This window comes from Lathyrus oleraceus, chromosome 5 (genome assembly GCF_024323335.1).
Source record: "Lathyrus oleraceus cultivar Zhongwan6 chromosome 5, CAAS_Psat_ZW6_1.0, whole genome shotgun sequence".
Lineage (NCBI taxonomy): Eukaryota > Viridiplantae > Streptophyta > Magnoliopsida > Fabales > Fabaceae > Lathyrus > Lathyrus oleraceus.
The window spans coordinates 97,755,846-97,769,368 of record NC_066583.1 but is presented as its reverse complement, the minus strand read 5'-3'; positions in this window follow the sequence as shown (position 1 = coordinate 97,769,368).

The following is a 13,523-nucleotide window of genomic DNA, read 5'->3' as shown; positions in this document are numbered from 1 at the left end:
TTTTAGCGAACATCATGATGTAACTCATGAAGGTTGATTGAAGAGCCTGTCCTTTGTCCCTGGGGGTTATTTGAGCTAACCTCGGTCCTTCGACTCTCCTGTGTCTGATTTCTTCAGTATCTTCGTCGACGAGGTCCTTTTTGGGAATATTGGCCTCGAACGTGGAATTGAGCCAAAGTTGTAATAACCAAAAAGGGCCAGACAACAGAAGATTCCCTTTGTCCCCTAAATTCTTTAGTTGAGCCACTCTGTCGCTCAAGGATTCATACAGGCTAGCCAAAATCATCTTACTTAAGCAGACATCATGCCCCGCATGCAGTTGATTAGCAAGAGGAGATATTTATTGGCCACTTGTAGTGATTTCGAGCAAAACGCAGAGTGCGACAACCACAGAGCCAGGAAAGCTATATGCTCCATAGTAGAGACAATTTCGGTGTCTTTATCATAATAGTGGGCTATATGTGTTGAATATGTTGCTCTTGTAGTTGAAAAGGCAATGGTATCTATGGAGACAACATCAGGATCATAAGTGTGGCCAGTGGGTTTCAGCCCTATGATAGCGGCTATGTCGAAAAGTGTGGGTGTGACCATTCCACAAGGCAGGTGGAAGGTATAGTGTGTATTGTCCCAAAAGTATAGCGAAGAAACTAACATAGGGTTACTATAATCCAGGTCCAATTTCGACAGCATAATAAGGTTGTATACCCTTATATCTTTCCAAGCCTGAGATTTTTGTTTCTCTATTTTGTTTAACCAATTGGAGTAACCAGTGGGATCTTTGAAAGTTGGGGTGGTACGAAAGGCTCTAAAACCATTATTCATAAACCTCAAATTTATAGCGTTTTCAGCCGGGGTGTTTTCAGAAGAAGAAGTCCTAAGGTTTTTAGCTTGTCCTATGGGTTTGCATTTATGGTAAGACGGAAAAAACTCTCTAAGCTTGCTGGTATCAGTGTCTAAATCTGCTAGAGGTCCAGATAATGCATCAGTTTTATTAGAGACAGAAACAGGAATGAGTACATGAGAAGCATAAATCTGGTGTTGTTCCTCTGTCTGAGGTTATGGTAGGTACTAACGATTACCAACTGCAAGGGGCGGATAAAGTAGCAAATGACGGAAGTTCAGAAATTTTCTTCAGAGCTTTGGACCTATTGACAGTAGTTTTGAAAGAAACTCATGTTCCCTTGAGAGTTCTATTTAAATCATCCATCGTTAAGGTTTAAAAAAGCGAAAATTTGGGTTTCAGTTAGAAATGATTGGGAGAAAAGAAGACTTGAACGTTTGAAAATGCAGAGAATGTGACGAAGTTCTGAAATGGGTAAGTAATTGGGTTTTATAGACCTACATAGAGACATTTCAAATCAAAATTAATGGTAGACAAGTTAATGGGACACGTGTATCCCTTGGGAAGTGTAGTGAAAATGGAAATTAATGTTATAGCCATGATTTCCTAGAAGCTAGGAAACATGATGAGGGGAAAAGATTCTGTTGTGGGCTGAAAAGACGTGAGTAGGAAAAAACAATGATGACGCTGACATCACCAGACAAATGGAGGAACTTAAAGGTTTTTCCAACATTGAGACACGTGGCAGTATCATCCATTGAGGCGTCGAAGTAAGGTCTCAAAAAATGTCTTTCTCTCTTGTATGTCGAAAATGACATTTTTTTGGGGGCAATCTGTTAGCTCAAATTTTTGACGCCCACTTCAAAATTACCAAAATTGGAAAGCATGTACATTTGGCTTTCACTAAGAGGTGATTCGACCAGCTAAAGGTAGACTGGCTTAGCTGATTAAATAAAGATCAAGCTTATAGCTGAAATTTCGGAGTGGTTCCTTAAGGAGTGGTTAAAAAATGGTTTCGATCAAAGATTTGAAATTTAAATAAAGGAGGGAAGAGTATCTTCGTTAGAAACCGCAAGGATACACGTGGAAGCAGAGTGAGCGAACATACGCATGCAGAACGCCACATGTATCGACGTGATTGAAGAACCCTCAAAGCGGTTATTTCGATTCAGTATAAATATAGGGTCTTAGAGTTAGAAAAGTGTGTCAAATTGTGTACAAAACCCTGCAAATTTACTAAATATTCGTGTGAAGAAGAACTGTAAAACGTAGAATGTACGTTGTCTACACCATTGTTTAATCATTTCAAAGCATTACAAAGTTATCTTTACTTTCTTTTCAGAAATATCTTTCCTTGCTTTTTACTCTCAAACACTTTATTTCTTACTTCGTCATTTACAAGTTTAAAGATCTTTAGTTCCTTTCGTTACTTTAAACTTTTACCTTACATTCTTAAAGATTCCAGCACTTACCAACCTTTTTGATTGCTTTCAATCCTTCTACAATCCCCGTCATTTACTTCTTCTTTAATAGTTCTAAATACTGATTTAAGATTGTTCTTTTGTTCAAGTCACTCTTTTGTCTTTAGTTTTTATTTAACGCTTCGATTTGATGTTTAGTTCGATCATTTTTCAACGTTACGCTTATGACAAATTTAGCACATGTCCTAGGATCAATCTGATCGATCCTGTAAGTGACCAAATTTAGAAATTTGGAAGATCAATTGTTTACCATTTTTCAAGGTAAACACTATCCAGCGATCAATTTCTAATTCAATTCCGAAGTATGTTTTATGGATTGACATTGCATCTGGTGTTTGGAAGATCTCCGAATTAGGTTTTCACATAGCGATATCATTCGCATCTCAAACATCCAAGAAGAACTGTATCGCTTCCGCCAAGGTACTCTTAATGTATCTGAATACTTTACTCAATTGAAAGTGTTTTGGGATGAACTCGAAATTTATCGCCCCCTTCCTCGTTGTACTTGTTCATTTGCATGTTCTTGTGGTGGTGTTGATTCTGCTAAGACTTACCATGAACAAGACTATGCAATTCAATTCTTTAAAGGCCTAAATGAATGTTTTGCACACTCTAAGTCTCAAGTCATGATGATGAATCTACCTGATATTGACAAGGTATTCTCCTTAGTTATTCAACAAGAATGTGAATTAAACTCGAGTATCTCCATTAATGAATCTACATAATGGTGATTAAAGATAAAATCCTTGATGTTAAATGTAATTCAAATTTAATTTAGTTTGAGTTTGAATTTGAATTTGAGTTTAAATTTGGGTTAGTATATAAATCCAAAGTTAGTTACATTTGTAACAAATGTAATAGATTTGAGTTTTGAGATTTGAGAAAGAAAAGTTAGTTACAGTTACATCTCTCTCTCTCTCTCTCTCTCTCTCTCTCTCTCTCTCTCTCTCTTCTCTCTATATATATATATATATATATATATATATATATATATATATATATATATATATATATATATATATATATATATATATATATATATATATATATATATATATATATATATATATATATATATATATATAATTCTTTCATATTTTTCTTCAATTCTTGTGCAACATTGGAGGTTTAGTATTAACTCCAACAATTGGTATCAGAGTCTAGTTCTGATTCACAAGAAATACGAGTGTAAGTGAGTTGTGTGATTGATTTTGTTCCTTAAATTCATGTTGAATTGAAGATCAAAATCGAAGAGAACCACATATCTTGGTTCTCAGGATTTGGGAAACATGAGTATTGGTGAGAATTTGCACAAGAACCAAGTTGAATGTCAGAAATGGTAGTTTGAATACAAAGCTTCTAGTATTCTAAGGAAAAAATTAGAATCAGTGGTCGATTCAGGTGTGTGTGTTGTTTGGCGCTCAAGATGTTCTTGATCTCGTCAATGACGGTTACACGTTGGTTACAGAAAATGCAATAAAATCGCAAAGAAATGTGCAACGTGAAATGAGAAAAAAGTACCAGAAGGCATTATATGCATCAGTGTATGGATACAAAGGTGTTTAAGAAAATTGTTGATTCGGTGATGGAAAAGGCGGCGTTGGATACACTGGTGTAATGCTATGGTGGTGATGCATCAATGAAGAAAGTAAAGTTGCAGTCCCTACGCAAAATCTCAGCATGAAGAACAATGAGAAGATGCATGATTACATCTCTAGAGTGATTGTGGTCATGAATGAGATGAAGTCTTGTGGAGAAATGCTCTCTGAACAAGTAATCATTGAAAAGGTATTAAGATCACTTACTCCTCAGTTTGATTACTTAGTTGTAGCCATAAAACATTCGAAAGACACTAGTACCATGGGAGTTGAAGAGCTTTAGAGTAGTTTAAAGGCACAAGATTTGCATATGACTGGAAGAAACTCTGAAAGGGAAACTAAAATGGCTCTGAAAGCTTAGACTCTGAAATCTTCTTTTGTCTATATGATCTAGAAGCAAGCATGGCTAGAGAATAAGAAAAAGAATGGCGGTGGTTCTCATAAGTCATAACTCTCCAATCCATATGAGAAGAAACATAAGAATGTTCATAAGGGAAAGGAGAAGTTTTATAAGAGAAAGGTTTAATGCTATAGTTGCAACAAGTTTGGCCATTTTGCTTCTAATTGTTGGTTAAACAAGGTTAGCAAGGGTGAAGAAGCCAACATAGCCAGAGGAGATTCTGATGATGAACCTGTGCTTTTGATGGCATCTGAGAATGCATGTAAAACAATGGTAGACTGATGGCATGTGAACATTGGCTGCTCAAATCACCTAATTGGAAACAAGCAATGGCTGGTTAATTTTGACTCTAGCAGAAATACCAATATCATATGTGTTGATGATGAGTATCTGAATGCTGAAGGAATGGGAAATGTCAAAGTGAACTTGAACAATGGCAAAATTGTACTAATTAAGGATGTATGATATGTTCCTGGCATGAATAGCAATCTGATGAGTGTAGGTCAGTTTCTTGAAAAAGCTTTTTCAGTAACCATAAAGGATAATATCTTGATTATGCAGTATGAACTGGGAAGAAACGGGACATTCAAGGTGAACGTTGGAATAACAGACACTCAATACCTTAGTGAGAAAAGTGTTGAAGGGGAAAGTGAGTAGTGGCACAAAAGATTTGGACATATGAATTTCAGAAGCTTAGGACATATAAGTTCAAAGAATCTGGTACATGGAATTCTAAAGATTTTGGCACCAGATAAATCATGTGATATATGCATGAGAGGCAAGAAACCAAGATTGCCATTCTCATCAAAAATGCCTCCAAGAGAAACTCATGTTTTGGGTGTGGTGCATTCTAATGTATGTGGGTCATTTGAGGTACCTTCACTTGGGGGAAACAAGTATTTTGTGTCATTTGTGGATGAGTTTATAAGAATGACATGGCTAGCACTCATAAAGTTTAAATACGAGGTGTTTACATAGTTCAAAAAGTTCAAAATGAAGGCTAAAAATCAATGTGGATAAACGTCAAAGATCCTTATAACCGATGGTAGAGGTGAGTTCAATTTAACAGAGTTTAAGAAGTTTTGTGAGGAGAGTAGAATTTAGAATATGGTGACTACTCCATAAACTTCACAACAAAATGGTATTGCTGAAAGGAGAAATAGAACTTCGTTTGACATGACAATGAGCATGTTGAAAGAGAAGAATCTACCTCACACATTATGGGGTGATGAAATTGAGAAGTGGACTAGAAGAAATAAAAGTGTGAGCCATTTTAAGGTGTTTGGTTTTATATGTTACAAACATATAACAAATGTTACTAGAAGGAAATTGGATGACAGAAACATGGTCATGTTGCTTATAGGTTACCACTGTATAGGTGCATATAAGCTTTATTTTCCAGACAGTAACAAAGTTAAGGTCAGCAAAGATGTCAAAGTGAAAGAATTAGAAACATGGGATTGGAGCAAGTCTCAATCCAACTCTAGTGTCGTGTCAATACTAGAGTCCTATTATGCGTCTGAAGAAGATTCTGCCTCCGAAGGAGATTATGCCTCTGAAGTAACTATGACTCTGAAGGTGACTCTGACTCTGAAGGTGACTTTGACTCTGATAGTGGATAAGAATCTTAAGGTGATCCAGCCTCTGAAGGTAATCCAGTTGCTGAAGGTGATCTTGCCTCTGAAGGTGGAGCTTCTAAAGGTGAACTTGTGAAGTTCCAAAGGCCATAGAGAATTAGACAGATACCAAGGAGACTTGTAAACTTTGAGTTACTACATGATACTGAGATTGAATCTTAAGGACAAGTTATACAGTGTGCCGTGATGGTAGACTTTGAACCTGTCAACATCAATGAAGCACTCAAGAAGAAGGTGTGGGTGAACACCATGAAGGAAGAACTTGAGGCAATCAAAAGAAATAAGGCACGGGAATTGACGGTTCTACCTAAGAACAAGAAATCCATCAGTGTGAGATGGGTTTTCAAAATGAATTTGAAGTCAGATGGTTCAATTTTCAAGCATAAAGCAAGGTTAGTAGCTATAGGATTTCTACAAAAGTCTATTTTAGACTACTTTGAAATGTTTGCGCCTATAGCTAGATATGAAACCATAAGATTGGTTATTGTTATAGCTGCAAATAGGAGTTGACCTCTGATACATTTAGGTATAAATTCAGTTTTTCTAAATGCTACATTGCAAGAAGACTTTTATTTGTTACAACCTCTTGTATTTGTGATAGAGAACAAATAAGGGATGGTGTAGAAGCTGCATAAAGCCTTGTACGAGTTGAGATAAGCTTTAAGGGCTTGGAATATGAAAATTGATTCATTTTTCAAGCATATGGGATTCAAAATAAATTGAAATGGAATATGGTGTGTAATTGCAGCATACTTCTAATGGTAATGTGATTCTGGTGTATTTTATGTAGATGACATACTTTTGACAGAGAGTTGTACTTCTGAGATAAACAAGTTCAAAAAGATGTTGATGAATGCATTTGATATGACTGTACTTGGAAACATGGGATATTTTATATGGGTAGGGATTTTACACTCTGATAAGGGAAACATTATGCACTAACTAAAGTATGAGTTTGAGTTGCTGAAGAGATTTGAGTTGATGAATTGTAAGACAGCAGTGACACCTGTTGAGATAAACCATAAGCTAGATTCTGATGTTGATGGTGAGGATGTATATGCTACAAACTTCAAATAATTGGTTGGTTCTCCGAGATATATGTATAATATTAGGTCTAACATATGTTATGCTGTTGGAATGGTAAGTAGGTTTATGAGTAAATCAAAGTGGTCACATTACCAAGCTACAGTCATAATACTAAGGCATGTAAAAGGGACACTGAGGTATGGAATTTTATTTCCATCTGGAGTGTCAGATGATGTTGAGCTGATATGATATTCAAACTCAGAATGGTGTGGTGATAGAGTGGACAGAAAAAGCACTACAAGATACATATTCATGTATCTATGAGCTCTAATTTCATGGTGCTTTAAGAAGCAAATTGAAGTTCAAGGTGATCAAACTAGTCAGGTTGATGATATACAACAAATTAGTCATAAGTCTTGCCAAGAATCTAGTGTTGCATAGAAGAATGGAGTGCTTGAGGTTGTTCACGTCAACACTCAAAAGCAACTTGTAGATATACTGACCAAGGCAATGAAAACTGAAAACTTCATCAATTTGAGGAATGAAATTGGTGTTGTTGATTTTTCATCTTGAATATGAATTAAGATATGGTGTTAAATGTATTTCAAATTCAAGTTAGTTCGAGTTTTCATTTGCATTTGAGTTTGAATTTGGGTTAGTATATAAACTCAAAGTTAGTTATATTTGTAACAGATTGTAATAGATTTGAGTTTTGAGAAAGAAAAGTTAGTTACAATTGTGTCCCCCCTGTGTGTGTGATTCTTTCATCTTTTTCTTCAATTCCTATGCAACAATGAAGGTTCAATGTTAACTCCAACACTTGACTGCATCCTTGAGGTGATTGTGAGCCCAAACTAGAATATTAAGAACCTGAACCAAGCTTCACCGGGAGTCAAGGCACTTTGCAGCCATCTCCAAGAACCAATGATAGCCTAAAATTTTGTGTAAGATTTAAATTCTTCAATCCATCATTTTAATCCACTCTAAATTGAATAAAATATATGATATGAGATGTGTCTATTTTCTCTAAGAACTTTACCTATCATCATCTTGGCTTATTGGTCATTAGAATTGAAAAGATCACCACAAAGTTTTAAATTAGAGATCTCATTAAGAGTTTGAACGGAAGTTATATCTAACCCTCCCTATGAAACAGGTTTAGAACACTTATTCCAATCAACAATCACCAATAATTATTATATTAAAAATAAAATTACACTCACATCTCTGGAGCTCTATTAAAATGGCATCAACTTCCTCTATAGTTTTAAAGTATGCACTGCCCTCTCTAATGTCTATTAAAATGGCATTAACACCACCCTCTAGTTTTTTTTGTAATAAAAAAATTTATAAATATAAATGACATTTACCTACACATTCGATTAATATATATAAATTTAGGAAGAATTGATGCATATTTAAAATAAGATGGCATATCGATGTAATTTTAACAAATCTTAAAGGAGGTAAATATATTTTTTCTTAGATTAAATAAAGTTAAAGGTTAAAAAAGAGCATAATTATAAGTTTTAATAGTTACACCCTTTTTTAACTTTTGATATAATTTTAAACGATGAGTGTTGTAGGGTACTCTTTAAGAATTTCATATAAAAAAATATTCTCTAAAAAATTAATTATTTTAATTTTTAATATAGTAAATATATGCATTTCTAAAAAAACTTATATTTTTATACCCTTCAAGAGTGTTCTTAGAACATCCGTTAACATTTTTCTTATTTTAATATAATGACTATAAGTAACCACTCAGTAATTTTTACTAAAAATATCCACACACTTTTGATATCAAATAAATTTATATTATTAAATTAAAATATTTTTTTCTTTAGTTTTTTTGCTAACAACTCACATAATTAACATGATATTTATTAATATTTCTATAAAAAATGTGATTTTTAGTGATTCTCCTCCAACATGTTTTTGAGTCATTAATAATTTACAAGTTAATAAAATGTCGAAGTGGAATCATTAAAATCAACCAAAACGAAGAAAATTCATAATATCATTGCAGTTTTATTGTAAAATATTAGAAATAAATTTAATTTTATTATTATTATTATTATTATTATTATTTTAATATTTATAGTAATTCTTCAGTGGGGTATCCAAGGTTCTTAAATGTGTATTTATATTAAAATGTAAATTACTTTTATATCTCAAATAACTTGTTAATTTTATATAAATTAAAAATATATAACTAATGTTGTGTGAAAAAGAGAAGTTATTAATTATTTTGTAAAAATATTTCTTATGGTAAAGAAAAAATTAAAAAAATCAAATAGAAGTAAATTAATATTTTATTAATACTATAAAAATATACATAAGTATTTTTAAAATAAATATAGGTTTATTAAATTTTAGAATATAAGAGAAAGATGCTTAATATTTATGATTGGGCGTGTGTTGACAAACAAGGTTTTCATTATAGACTTGAATTAATCAAAACAATTAAGAGAGACAGAATATTTGCTATTTTTATATATAAAGTAAATTTAATTGAAATGTCTCAAAAGTGTAAAATGATTTTATATCTTAGGTAATTATAAATATTTATGTTTATGGTGGTGCTATTGCTTATGGTCCGAGACCTTCGGCTAGTGGTGGTATTGTTAGAGATTTTGATGGAAAGTTTCTTGGTGCTTATGCCAAGTTTTTAGGGATTTCTAATTTTCTCATTTTCTTAGCAATTGAGTTCGCTCATGATGAGAAGGGTTGGCAGAAAATTTGGTTAGAATCAGATTATATGACGGTAGTACAGGCTCTCAAATCTCCTTTCAAAGTTTTTTGGCAAATCTACACCCGATGAATTAATGGATTAATGGTGTGCATATGTAGTTTTTCGTACCTTCCGAGAAAGGAATAGTTGCACAAATTTGCTTGCTAACATGTGGTTTTACCGTTAATAATTACACTCACTAACTACACATTTCTGATTTTTTGAGGTCGGGTTTTGCACTCAATCTCAGTTAAAAACACGTTCCCCATGTTAGATGATAGTACGAATCTAGAAGGGGGATTGAATAGATTAGGTATTTAAAAATTTAGCGCTTTTTAAAATTGTTTTTTTAAGTTTTGAAAGCTCCCTAGACCACGATCGTCTAAACGATTTGTTACTAGAAAGATTGGATATGCGTGAAACCTAATGGAATGACTAAGATAAAGCTAATCAACAAAAATCTTAATCAATCGATCAACTAAACAAATCATTGATAAAGCTACCACCAATGATGAATTAAAACAATGAGAAAACAAGCAAAATATTCATAAACTTGTGTGATGTTAATTTTAGCAAACACTTGGTGTGCACACTACACCAAGTCTTAATTTCACTAGAATTGATTGTGCAAAATTTTCCTTAGTTACAACCAAAGTGATTGCAACAATTGATCAAATAACTTTAATGGACAACAATTAAGCGAGATGAAGTTACCAATTAGTTTCACATAATATTCAATTTATGCAGAAATAAAAGAGTTAGAGAAAGAGAGAACAACACTAAATTTGTTTAGGCAGTTCCCTTATCGTCCTCGCTTCGGGTACGTCTGCCCCCAATTCTAAAACTAGACTTGAGATATTTATTATCAATCACAAAGTTTATACAAGAGAAGAAATTATCACCACCAAGCAAACTTAAGTGTTGTTGTAGATTCTATTCACTTCTCTCCCCTTGGTTCGAATTGAACCAAGTGCTTCAAACGTTCCAAACAAACCTTCGATTGTAGCTCCCTTATTGCAAGAACTCCAAGTTCTCCAAAATTCTAGCTCGACTGATTTCGACCGCGACACGCTTGAACCCAAACATTTCTTCACAATCCTCCAGTTACCGTTACTTGTTCGAATGAACCCACCGTTCTTCAAGCCTTTCACTCGGTTGAATCTATGAAGCAAAGATTTGTGCAAAAAAGCCCAAATCTTGGAGGACAAAACCCTGAGATTTTATTCAAGAAAAACCCACTAAAAACCTCTACCCAAACCAAGATACACAATCCTATTTGGACGTTATCACCACAACAATGCACTATGATCAACAAAAATTGTTATGTGTAGTTGTTGAAACATGCAATGAAGATGAAGAGGAACTTTAGGGTATATCTTTCACTTTTCTTGTTCATTTATGATGAAAATGAGACTCAAGAATATATATATATATATATATATATATATATATATATATATATGATGTATGGACCAGTGAAAAACACAACATAACTTTTAGAAAAAATACACAGTAGAAAAATGAGCGAAATCAGCGACCACTCAACCTGTTCACACTAGGGACTCGACTTGTTCAGACCCGTAGCAACACAATTCAAATAAAACAGGTTATGAGTCGACTCAAACAGGGAGATAAGTTTATTCATCTTGTTTTTCCAGAAATGAGTCGACCTATGACTCGATCTGATCAGACCCGTGAGTTACAAAGAAAATGACATGCATGAATGAGTCGACCGCTCCAAAGAATGAGTCGACTCAAAGACTCGACCTGTTCAGACCCGTGAGTTACAAAGAAAATGACAGACATGAATGAGTTGACCGCTCCAAAGCATGAGTCGACTCAAAGATTTTAAATGGTCAAAAATGAGTTTTTAGGATGTATATTGGTCAATCCAAACCATTCTCTTATGGACCTAAGGTACCAACAATGATCAAGTGCAATATTGACATATATGATATTCTCTTATATGCATAAACACATTAAATTGATACTGTCATATCCTAAAGTTTACCCTGATTTTTTCGTCTGCATCAAGATAGCATAAATCGATCCATTTTGTCGTGCATTTCATCAGTTAAAAGCTTTCATCAGGGTTTAGATGAAAAGTCAAAAAAATTGGCATTCCATCTGGTCTTGATGATATTCATTCAGTTATTTTGTTTGATTAAGAAGTCATAAGACTTGATTTCTCAATCTCAGTGCATTATTTATATCCATTTGCATCATGCTTCAGGGGTTCAGAAGGTGACAATCAAGAGTATTATCGTCATCTGAATCTTCGTAGGTTTTTGTTTGTATTTGAGAATTAGAAGTAAATGGTCCAGGAGTGATTCATTTGCATCTGATTGTTTGTTCATGTTTATTCAGTTAGTGATTCAGCGCATTTACAAGACATTTGCATTTTATACTTGTCACAACTTGCATTTTGTTTCGCATATTGCTTAAATATCACTCGAAATAATTTTTCGGATCTACAGACAGACCGGCCGAATCATTTCTCAACTGCACGTTGAATTAGCAGGCAAAAAATCTCAAAATTGAGCTTGCAGACGTCAGGTTTTTTTAATCTACGTTTCGTGTAGTTTAATCTGGCGTGCTCGTTTTATTTTTTTGACTGCTTTTTCAATCGCTATTTAATCAGCTTGAGCATTCTTACCGGTCATTTTTTATTTCAAAACCTGATCGAAATTTGTATGTTTTCGAGAAGTTTATTTTACGCTGATAATTTTGGCACAGTTAATTTATTTTTTCGGGCATCTTTGCGCCCGATTTTTGTTCATTTTTTTATCCAATTATTTTTATATTTTAGCCAATTTAATTAGTAGGATTATTTAGAATTAACCATATTTTAGATATAATTTTATTTTATTCTTTTAATTTTTTGTATTTATAATTTTGTTTTTTTAAAGCCTTTTTTCTAAACTTTAAGAATCAAGTTTTAATTTAAAAGAAAAGAGAGTAAAAATATCTTCTTCTCCCTCCACAAATTGATTGCCATGCAGCGCATATTGAAAGGATAATTGAGGGCCACATAAATGTTTTTTCTCTCACACATAAAAAAATACTCTCTCGTTTTCAGAAGGAAAAAAAGAAGATTGAGATTTTTTTGGTTTTTTCTTCTCCTTCAATCACTATCTTCTTCCTCTCACCCTCATTGCTACACATAAACGCCTCCCTCCGCCACTAAAACCAACTCCATCCGCCTTTCCTTCTCCATTCTTCTCTGTTGTCTTTCCACCCTCTTCAACTTTTCACAACTGCGTCGCCCTCATCACCACGAACAACACATAAAACATCGTCGTGAAACCTCCTCAACCGTGCGCACAACAACAACCATGACAAATTCCACACTCATGCTTATGCATCCTTAACAAACAACAAACTTCATAAACAAAACAATCACCAACAACCTCCATCAGAACCGAAACTGCCTCCTTCACTAACAACAACAATAATTTGAACAGTAAACAACACCTCAACCGTGAGAAACTCATAACCGGAACTTTTCCATGCTCGCCGGAACGAACCACAAACCCGAGGTATCGATTCGCACTTTATGTATTTTGAATCATCCATTATTGTTTGGTCGTTGTTGTTTCACATAAGAGATGAATGATATTTTTTATTTGAGTAGAATAGATGTTTTCGCCCTTCATGCTGTTTTGATGTACATATATGTTTTTTTTTTGGAGAAGAGGAACAGTCATTGTGAAACACGTTGGTTCTACTGAAAATTGAAGTTAATCTTTTGCTTTAATTTACATGTGTTGAGGCACTGTAAGGCTTATGTGTGGTTTTTTCTTTAC